This window comes from Echinops telfairi, unplaced genomic scaffold (genome assembly GCF_000313985.2).
Source record: "Echinops telfairi isolate 266 unplaced genomic scaffold, ASM31398v2 ScPeMD7_25;HRSCAF=90, whole genome shotgun sequence".
NCBI classification, from domain to species: Eukaryota; Metazoa; Chordata; class Mammalia; order Afrosoricida; family Tenrecidae; genus Echinops; species Echinops telfairi.
Genome location: NW_022103922.1, coordinates 179,329 through 190,281, shown reverse-complemented (window position 1 = coordinate 190,281; position 10,953 = coordinate 179,329).

Here is a 10,953-nt window from a genome sequence, read left to right as displayed (position 1 = left end):
AGGGTTGTGTCCTCTCACCATATTCAAGCTGTGTGCTGAGCAAGTCATCCGAGACGCTGGACGACATGAAGATGAATATGGCATTAGGATCAGAGGAAGGCTCATTAACAACCTGTGATAATGCAGATGATGCACCTTTCTGAAAATGAAGAGGATATGAGACACACGCTGATGAAGATCAAGGGCTAAAGCCTTCAGTATGGATTGCAACTCAATGTAAAGAAGTCCCAAATTCCCACAACTGGGTCAGTAGGCAACGTCATGATAAACAAAAGATTGAGGTTGGCAAGGATTACATTTTGCTCACGGAATGCTCAATGCTCACGGAAGCAGCAGCCAGGAAATCAAATGACATATTGCACTGGGCAAATCTGTGCACAAGACCTCCTCACAGTGTTGATGGGTAAGCGTGTTACTCTGCGGACTAAGGTGTGGACTAAGCAAACACCTGATCGGAACCTGGTGTTGTCAATCCCCTCCTATGCGTACGAGAGCCAGCAACACACAGCAGACCGGAGAAGAACGTGCATTTGCGTGAAGGTGAGGGAGAAGACCGAGGACACCACGGGCTGCCAGAAGAGCAAACACATCTGTACAGACTGTTCTTTAGAAGCAAGGGTGGTGAGCCTCATCTCACGTGTTTTGCATGTGTCATCGAAAGACAGCGGTCCCTGGCAAAGAACTTCATGTCTGGTCAGGTGGGGGGGTCAGTGGAAAAGAGGAAGGCCCTTGCCGCGCGGGTTGACATCATGGACGCACGGCGCAAGGCTGGGCCGTGCTTCGTTGTTTTTGCACACAGGGTGCTCTGAGTAGGGCGATGGGGGGTACCTAGCAACTGCATTGAAGTGTGCAATTGCAACAGAAGCATGTAATAGAAGCTGAGAGTGGGACGGCCCAAGCTGGTGTTCTGAGGGTCTTGTCTTGCTCAGGTGTAAAGTGATATCGTCTTAAATGCGTTGGACATGGTGTCTGAAGAGACCTGTCCCTGGAGTAGGGCATCATATTAGGTAACGTAAAGGGGCAGCGAAGGGGGGGAAGGCCCTCAAGGAGATGAACTGACCCTCCACCTGCAAACTCCCACCCTCACCCTCACCCACTGCTGCAAAGGCAAGGGAAGTTTCGGTGCAGAACCCCTTATTACCACTGAATCTATTTTACCTCCCAACACCACGTATGTCAGATGGGACTGTCCCACTGGGCCCCTTGGCTGTAACCTCTGTGGAAGTGGGCAGCCCTCGGTCTGTCTCCCATCGTCCTGTGACTCTGAGCTTTTAGGTGGATTTGAACCATCAGCTTTTGGACTACCAGATGATTGGGCCGCCCAGAGACCCAGGCTGGATGAATAGAAAGGACACATTCAAATGAGAAATGACGAAACACAGGTTTACAATATCAGAAATATTATCAAATGGGATACCTGTTCTAGATAGGCTACACATCTCACCAGATTACTTTAAACATAAATAACTATATTCTGTTTTTAAGAGACATCCATAAATGCTGGAAGTCAAAGGACGCAAAAAGATGCTGACATTGCTACATTGCTATCAGATGATGTAAAATTAAGGCAAAAAAGCAGAACTACAAAAGCAGATGTGGTGAAGAAAGCTGATGGTGTTCAGCTATTAAAAGATACAGTGTCTTAAAGGGGTCTTAAAGACTTATACTTAACAAGCGACCATCTAGCAGGGAAGCAACAAAGCCCACATGGAAGAAGCCCACCAGCCTGTGTGATCATGTGGTGCTGACAGGAAAAGGTATCCGAAGTTCCAAAACAAGCACCCAAATCGGTGTGAAGGGATGGGGAAGTAGTGGAGACCCAAAACCCACCTGCAAGGTCATTGGACAGTCCCTCTCAGAAGGGATGACAAATTCAGGGTGTGGTATGCCACTGAGGAACCACATAACTACCCTCTTCTTTAATATTTTCTCCCTTTACTATTATGGTTTTGGTTTGTTTTATCTCCTTAATCATGGTAGATTTGCGTAGGTTCACTTGTGTATTTCAGATCACTTGATACATGAAAGCCAAGATAGATAACCCTTCAGAAACAGCAACAGGAGTAATGAATGGTTCCCTGAGGGTACAGGAAGAAATGCTGGGAGGTAGAGGATAGAGAGCTAATACCACTGATGCCTGTATAACCCCCTTGATGGGATCAAACAACAGAATTGTATGTGAATGGATATATTGGATGTGTAAGATAGGGCAAAAAATTAAAAAAGGGTTCCTGGGGTGGGGCTGGGAGGGGATAAAAGGGAATTGATACCAAAGCATTCAAGAAGAAAGAAAATGTTTTGAAACTGATGGTGGTAGCAATTGTACAATACTGCTTGAGGCGATGGAACTATGGAATGGTATGACATCTGTAAGAGCTCCCAATACAAGGATTAAAAAAAAAAAGAACTATAGATCAAGAAAGTAATACATTATAACAAAAGATTTGAATCATCAAAGAGAGATGAGCAATCACAACTTTTATGTCTTTAATAATACAGGGAGAAAGAGATGCTTGGATGCTGTTAGACCAGCTCTTGTTGCAATAGCTAACAGCACCGACAGACGGCAGTGAGGACAAGGTGCAGGCGATTGGAGCAATGACATGAGGGTGCTGTCTCTAATGAGACAAGGAAGGGTGCACCCACTGCCCCACACATGCCCCTCTCCGCTCCTTTATGGCTGGCTGGGGGTTGGGTGGGAACCTTCACAGCCCGGGCTTGGCAGCAAGTGGGAACAAGGTTCATACACACCTGGTTCTCTGCCAAAATGCATCGCCAGAAACCAGTGAGAGGAGACCCCTGTTTTAGGAAGTTTTAAAAATAAACGCTCCAAGAATGAGAAAAGTATTGACAACAGAAGGTTAATGAAAACAACATAAAAATGCCATGAGGAAAAGGCAGCCTTTCTGTCCACCACCTTTCTGTCCACCACCATGCCCAGAAGCAAGCAAACCCTAGGTAGCATGGGCAGGGGAGAAAACGGCGTAACAGCGTAAAAAGAGCACAGTGGCCCGTTTTCCAACCAGATTGTACCGAAGACAAAGGAATCTAACAAAGGCTTAGAATCAAGTTTTAAAAAATGAGCAATGTGGCAGTATACAAAATCAATATGTAAAGAGTACTTTTCTAAACATGGAAACAGAATGACATTTTGAGAGGAGGGGGAACCGATCACAGTGATCTACATATAACCCCCACCCAGGGGGACAGACAACAGAAAAGTGGGTAAAGGGAGACATCAGTCAGTGTAAGACATGAAAAAGTTAATAATTTATAAATTATCAAGGGTTCATGAGGGAGGGTGGGGGGGAAAAAGAGCCTATACCAAGGGCTCACGTAGAAAGAAAATGTTTTAAAAATGATGATGGCAGCAAATGTGCTTGACACAATGGATGGGTGTATGGATTGGGACAAGAGCTGGATGAGCCCCAATAAAATGATTTTTAAAAACAAACAAACATACAAACTACCTAGGAGTAAATCGTATATAAATATGCAAGGAAGACCCTTATGTAGAAAATGATAAAGCTGTTGAAGTAAACTAAAACTGACCTGGATAAATGAAGACATATATCTTGCTCATGGATTGAACACTTTAATATCACAAAGGTGTGTATTTATACCCATCAGGGAGCAAGCTGTTGTGGCCACCCAGCCAGTCTCTGGGGCCTGGGTAGCAGGGCGGACAGAACAGGGGAGCCTTTTCCAACCAGCCGCAGACAGGTGTCTCGGCTGCCGCCTGCCATGGGAGCTCAGCGCGGTGCCCAACTGTCTACTTGGTGTGTCCACTTTGGTGCCAGCTCTGCACAACATGACCAGCCACCACCACCCGCCATGACTAACACCTCCCGACCCCCGTCTTCCCATTGCAGTAAAGGGCACTGCCACCCACACAGCTGGCCAGACCCGCCCTGAGGCACTTCCATTCTCTTCCTCACCTCTCACCTCCTGTTCGTCTCCAACTGCTTGTGGATGCTTCTCTGGGTTGCACCCCCTCCTCCTGCCTAGAACCCAGACCTGCTTCTCTAGGGGGTGGGGGGAACCCCAGCAGGCCAGGGCCTGCCTAGCAATCCCGGTCCTCTCACCCCACCTGTCTTAGAACCTAGAAACAGCCACGAAGAAGGGGCCACTCCAGGTGGCCCATCGAGCTTGAGCAGAAGTGTGCTGGGGGGAGGAGGCCTCTGAGGAGCCTTTGTAAAGACTCCATCACAGCTGAGTCTGAAGACTGGCGCATCCCTGCCTTGGTGCACGGCCCTGGGCTGATGGTCCTTGAGCACCTCATGCTGAGCTCAGAGGCCCTCACACCCCATGACCCACAGTCACCAGGCACAAGGAGCAGTCTCATGTGACCCCCACCCCCCCATCTCCCTATGGCTTCCAGGGAGACATCGAGGAGGAATGGGTGCCGGTGGGGACAGTTGGGTAGAGGCCTTGGGAGGAGGCCCTCACCTGATGCCGCCACCACGCTGTGGTCCTGGCTGGGGGGCTCGCACACACTGAGCCCTGTGGGATAGGAGGCATGAACATGCCCAAGACCTTTGTTTCTCTGAGCCTGCACCTGGTGGCACAGTGGTGAAAGCACCTCGCTGTGCCACGAGTGTGAACGATGAGGTGGTGTGCTTCTGCCACAGTGACCACCTCGGGCACCCCGTGGGTGGCTCTAATCAAAGGCCACAGGCAGCAGCAGCAGCGTGGTTTTGAGGCTTGTGGACGCATTGCTCCTTGATGGCCAATGATGTGCTGGTATCAAGGGCCGGAGAAACAGAGTGGACCCTCCCTCTGCTTGTGTGATAGTGGTGTGATCACTGCTGGTGCGGGGGCCACTGAGGCCACAAGGGGACAAGTATGGGGACACAAAGTGCACATGGCCACCGTGGCCAGGAGGAAGTGGGTGGGTCTGTGTTCCTGGAACTGGGACTCCCAACTTCTTGTCAAATGAGTTAAAACCGGCTGGGCTTTGGCTGCTTCCTGCTGCCTGTGTGATTCCCCGTCCCCTCCATCTTTCTAGAACACAGAGCCGATGACAGCACTTCTACACAGGGATCCCCACTGACCGCCACCCCCATCCCCACCCCCAGTGCAATGCCACAGAAGCAGTCCCACCTCCCTCGAGCTGCCCTGCTGCCTGGACCCTCTGGGCATCTGCAGTGTGCAGGCCCATCTCTGAAAGGGTCTTCTGCCATCCACTCCGCCCGGCTTCACTGCTGGTGCCCTCCCTGTGGCCACGCAGGGTCGGTCAGTCTGCTCTCAGAGCGCTGACTGAGGCAGGGGCTCACACACCTAACCCGTCTGCTCAGCCACTTTCAGGATGTCACTAGGGGGCACACACTGTCACAGGGAGTGATGCCAAGAATGACAGGCTCTAATATGTCTGTTTCTGTGGACACTTACTATTTTCGATTAAAAAAACATCTGTGTAGTTAGATATAACAGTGAAAAAAATTTTAATAAGCCCAACTTATAACCCCTAACCCTCAGTGCTGTTGAGCCAATTCTAACTCATAGGGACACGGCATAGGGCTCATGAGACTGTACGTCTTGACTGGAGCAGATAGTCTGAACTTTGTCTGAGGGTGCCATCGGGGATCCTTCAGAGCCTAGCTTACAGGCATCAATAGACCAGCATGGCTACAAGCCTATGCCATGTCCCCTGTGAGCCTCCTTGGGCACACCTGTCCGAGTTGCCCAGTGACGTTGATGCTTTGAGTCACATGGCTTCATCGGCACCTGCTGCAACCACACCGTCCTGTGTCTCCTGCTAGGTGTCTTGATAGTTCAGAAGACATGTTTTCTCGCGTGTTAGCTACAGCACGGTGATAAGTACTATTTGTGAACCAGTGTCAGTAACTTTTTTGAGAATGAAGGAATTAAAGGAAAGAAGAAAAAGACTTCTGCTCAGTCCCTAATGTAACGAACATGTTGTAATGTGGAAAAGTTCACCACAATCCACACCCCTGGAAGCAGCGGTTGGGAAATCAAACCATGTATTGCATTGGGCAAGTCTGCTGCAAAATATCTTAAAGTGTTCCAAAGCAAAAACGCCACTTTGAGGCCTGAGGTGCACCTGAGGAAAGCCACGGCTATTTCCCTCCCGTCTCCTATGTGCACGCGCTAAAGCTGCACAAATGGATAACCAGGACCACAGAAGTGGTGCCTTCTAATTACGGTGTTGGGAAAGAGTAGTAACTATCCCATGGACTGTCGGAACAAAGAACGCACCTATTGTGGAAGAAGCACAGCTGGAATGATCCTTAGAAGCAGGGATGGCGAGACTTTGTCCCATGCTGCTGTTTTAAACATTTTGAAATTGTTAATTAGGTGGGGGTTTACATTTCAGATCATTACCTTTGTATTCTGCTGTTTAAGCTACTCATCAGACCACCCAACAGTTGACCCTTCACCTAATCCTTGCTTTCTCTTCTCCCTCTTGTGGACTATCTTCCATTTCACTTGACACAGCACCCACCCAAAGTATAGTCCATTGCTTTATCTTACCCTCCCCCCCACCCTTGCCCTCCTTCCCCTTGGCAGTCTCCAGAGTCAGATCCCTTTGGTAGGACAGTCATTCGGTGTTCTCCTAACTGATAGCCATGGTTTCATGTAATATCCATCTTGCTGTGATTGGCTAATCTTACTAAGCATAACGCTTTCCAGGACCACCCATGTCAGGAGGTGCTTTGTGGTTTGTCATGTGTTTTAGTGATGCATCGAATTCCATTGTGGGTATGTGTAAAAGTTCCCTTACCTATTCCTCTACTGATGGGCTCTGAGGAATTAGCCACAGAAAACCTTAAGCATAACACAACTCAAATGGATTACATCTGTGGAGAGACCCAATAGAGAAGCCAGATACCAGCAGCTAAAACACGGCCAGGGGCCAGCTGTCGAGCAGATCCTTCAATTGCTCCCTTGTAGGTTCAAGTTGAATTTGAACCTTAAAATTAAGACAAGTTCATGAGCCAAAATGCGACTCAGAATTTCAGTAACATCTCAAGAACAGATTTGATGCATTGAACGCGAATGACAGAAGACCTGATGAGACCTGGGATGACATCAAGAACGTCATACACCAAGAAAGCAAAAGATCACAAAAAAGAAAAGTGGATGTCAGAAGAGACATTGAAACATGCCCTTAATCATAAAGCAGCTAAGGCAAATTGAAGAAATGATGGAATAAAAGAGCTGGACAGTTTCAAATTTCAAAAGGTAGCTTGAGAAGACAAAGTGAAGTATTATAACGGGATGTGCAAAGATCTAGCATTAGAAAACCCACAAGGAAGAACACACTCAGCACATCTTACACTGAAAGAGCTCAAGAAAAAACAAACAAAACAAAAGCCCTGATTTGCAATATTAAAAGATTCCATGGACAAACTATTGGACAATGCAGGAAGAGTCAAAAGAAGATGGAAAGAGTACACGGAGTCACTGTGCCAAAAAGAATGCACTGACATCGAACCATTTCAAGAGACAGCACATGATCAAGAACCATTGGTACTGAACGCAAACGTGCAAGCTGCACTGACGGCGGCATTAGTAGAGAAAAGCAAGGCTCCGGGAAAGGATGGAATACCAATGGAAATGTTTCAACACGTCGCTGAAGCACTGGAAGCACTCGCTCTTCTATGCCAAGAAATTGAGAAGAAAGCTACTTGGCCAAATGATGGAAGGAGATTCCTATCTGTACCCATTCCACAGAAAGGTGGCCCAATAGAATGCACAAATTACAGAACAATATTATTGATGTCACATGCAAGCAACATTTTGCTGAAGACCATTCAGCAACGGTTGCTGACATCCTGTCTAAAAGCAGAGCAGTCCAGAAAGATGTTTGTGTTTTTTGACCATGAGAAGGCCTTCCACTGTGTGGATCCTGACAAACTATGGATAGCCTTGCGAAGAATGAGAACCCCCAAATGCATAATTGTGCTCATGCAGCACCTGCACAGGGGTTCAAGAGGCAGTTTGTGCGAACAGAAGAAGGGGATACTGTGTGGTTCAAAGTCAGAAAAGGGTTTCATACTCTCACCATACTTACTCAGTCTGTATGCTGAGCAAACAGACCACCAGAAAAGCTGGATTATATGAAGAAGTATGTGGCCTCAGGGTGGGAGGAAGGCTTATTAACAACCTATGACATGCAGATGACAATTTGCTTGCTGTAAGTGAGGAGGACTTGAAGCCCTTGCTGATGAAGATCACAGAGTGCAGCCTTCAATATGGATGGCGACTCAGTCTTATGAAAACAAAAATGCTCACAACCAGACCAACAGGTAGCATCATGATAAAGGGAGAAAAGATCAAGGATGTTGTGTTGCTGGATCCACGGTCAATGCTCATGGAAGCAGCAGTCACGAGACTAAATCATGTTGTGCATTGGGCCAATTTGCTGTGAAGACCTCTTTAAAGGATAGAAAACCAAGGAGGTTTCTTTGAGGTCTAACACCTGATGGCAACTGATGGGTATTTAGGGTTGTTCCCATCTTCTTGCGATTGTGAACAGTGGCTTTGCTGATGCTTGCTTATCGTCTGGCTTCTCCTTCTGTAGGGTATATATTCAGCAGAGGGATTTCTGGATGGGACAGAATTCCTATCCCAGTGCTTGTACTCATGCCAGTCCCACAAGCAGTGTGTGAGGGTTCCAGTCTCTCTGCAGTCTCTCCGCAATGTACTATTTTCCTTCTTTTATGAACGTGGCTGCCACTGCTGGTGCAAGGTGGCAGGTATCGCACTGTCATTTTGATCAGCATCTCCCAGAGGCTGGTGGTGGTGAACTTTTCTTCATGTCTGCTGGACATGTGGATGTCGTCTTTGGCGAGCCGTTCGTGTCCTTTGCCCACCTTTTAATTGGATTATTCATCTTTTTCTCTAGGCCTTTTCTCTTTGTGTCTCATGTACTTGGGATATGTTCTCAGGAGGGGTTAGTCCCTGGGGAAGGATATCGTGCTTGGTAAAGTAAAAGGGTCAAGGAAGGAGAGGAGGACTCTGAATGTCACGGACTGACACAGTGGTTGGGACAGTCGGCTCAAACACAGGACTGTCTATCAGGATGGCATAACACCAGGTAGGGTTTCGTGGCAACAACATTTGTCTAATCTAAAAAGTGTTCCGACATTAAGTGATTTAAAACTGTAGCCATCACATTCATGATTAAAACTGATCATCAGTCTCCTGACCCAAGCCACAGTATTTTCAGTAGCTTGTGAAAGTTGCACAATGAATAGGAAGACAAGAATGTTGGAACTACTATGGACTGCCAGAAGAACTGGGACTAGTGGTTATGCTCTGGGCTGCTAGCCTACAGGTCAGCAGTTTGAAACCTCCTTGGGAGGAAGATGAAGATTCTACTCCATCAAGAGTTACATTCCTGGAAATCCACAAGAGCAGTTCTCCCTTGTCCTATAGGGTCACTACGAGTCGTAATCGACTTGATGGCAGTGAGTTTGTTTTCTTTAAACCAGAAGGACTGGTGGGTCTGTACTGGAGGAAGTATAGTCAGAATGCTCCTTAGAAGCAAGTGTGGTGGGACTTTGTCTGATGTGCTTTGGACGTATTACGGGGAGAGAGCAGACCCTGGAGAAGGGTATCATGCTCGGTAGAGTAAAAGGGCAGCGACGCAGAGCAAGGCCCTCAACGAGATAGACTGACACAGAGATTGCAGCGATGGGCTCAGCTGCACAGTGGAGAGCACGGAGCAGGGCGCCTTAGTTCTGGTTTACGTGGGGTCGTGCGAGTCAGCTGACTCAACTGTGCTGAACAATAAGATGAAAGATGAGTGGATGTGTTTGAATGGTGGTGCCAGCGGCGAATGCTGAACACACCATGGGTAGACAAAAGAACAGCTCTGGCTTCAAGGAGTATGGCCAGAGTTCTCCTTGGAGGCAAAGATGCCAAAACTTTGTCTAACGTACTTCAGACATGTTATCGGGAAGGAGCAGTCCCTGGAAAAGGCCATCATGCTTGGTGAAGCAGAGGGGCAGTGAAAAAAGAAGGCTCTCACCAGGATGGATTGACATAGTTGCTCAAGCTTAAGAACCAATGTGGGGACGGCATGTGCCTGGGCAGGATTTCATTTTGTTGCGCACAGTTTCGCTATGGTGGGAGCCCATCTGTGCCCCTCACCACCACCACCACCAATGACAAGAGTAAAGGTCTGTAGCTGTAAAGCCAGGGGTCCGTGAAAAGGGGAAGACCATCAAGGAGCGGGGTTGACACAGTGGCTGCAACAATGGGCTCAAACCTATCACGATGGCCAGGACAGCACAGGACTGGGCAGTCTTTCATTGGGATATGCACAGGGTCCTGACGCGTGGGAGCTGACCAGCCGGCTTCTAACCACGATAGTAACATGGTCTGGAGCCAGAGGTGGTCCGTGGGGGTAGAGCCTGTCGCCCACCCTAGTGATGCCAGTGTTCTTACCTTAGGGCGTTGGGTTGAGTGGGTGGATTCTGGGCGTGCCCTCTGAACAGCACGCAGCGCACAGAGTCTCCGTGTCGTTCTTCAATGTTCAGCACCAGAATCCAAGGGAGGCCTGGACGCTCAGGGCTCCGTGGAAGGGCTTGGTGGAAAGGATGGATGAACAAGCTTGCTTCGAATATTTATGGAAGGAGGGACGGGGAAGCAAGGGAGGGAGGAAGGTCTGAACTTGGAATGGTAGGTGAGGGCTAGGTCTTGGATAGGGCCACAGGCTGAGGGTGGCGTCGCGGGCCGCTCAGCAAGGGGTGGGAGCATCATCGGTACTGAGGATGTGGAACACCCCGAGGGACGGCGGGGATTGGGCGGGGGCGGGCCTGGTATCTGTAGCCTGGGGCGGGGAGCTGCAGCGGTGGTCGCGGGGAAGCAGGAGCGGTGGAAGCCCTGACCCTTAGGGGCCTCTCACAGGCTGCTGGTGGCCCAGCAGGGAGGAGGAAGTGGAGAAGGGGTTTAGTTGGGGAAACCTGAGGGTCGTGCGCC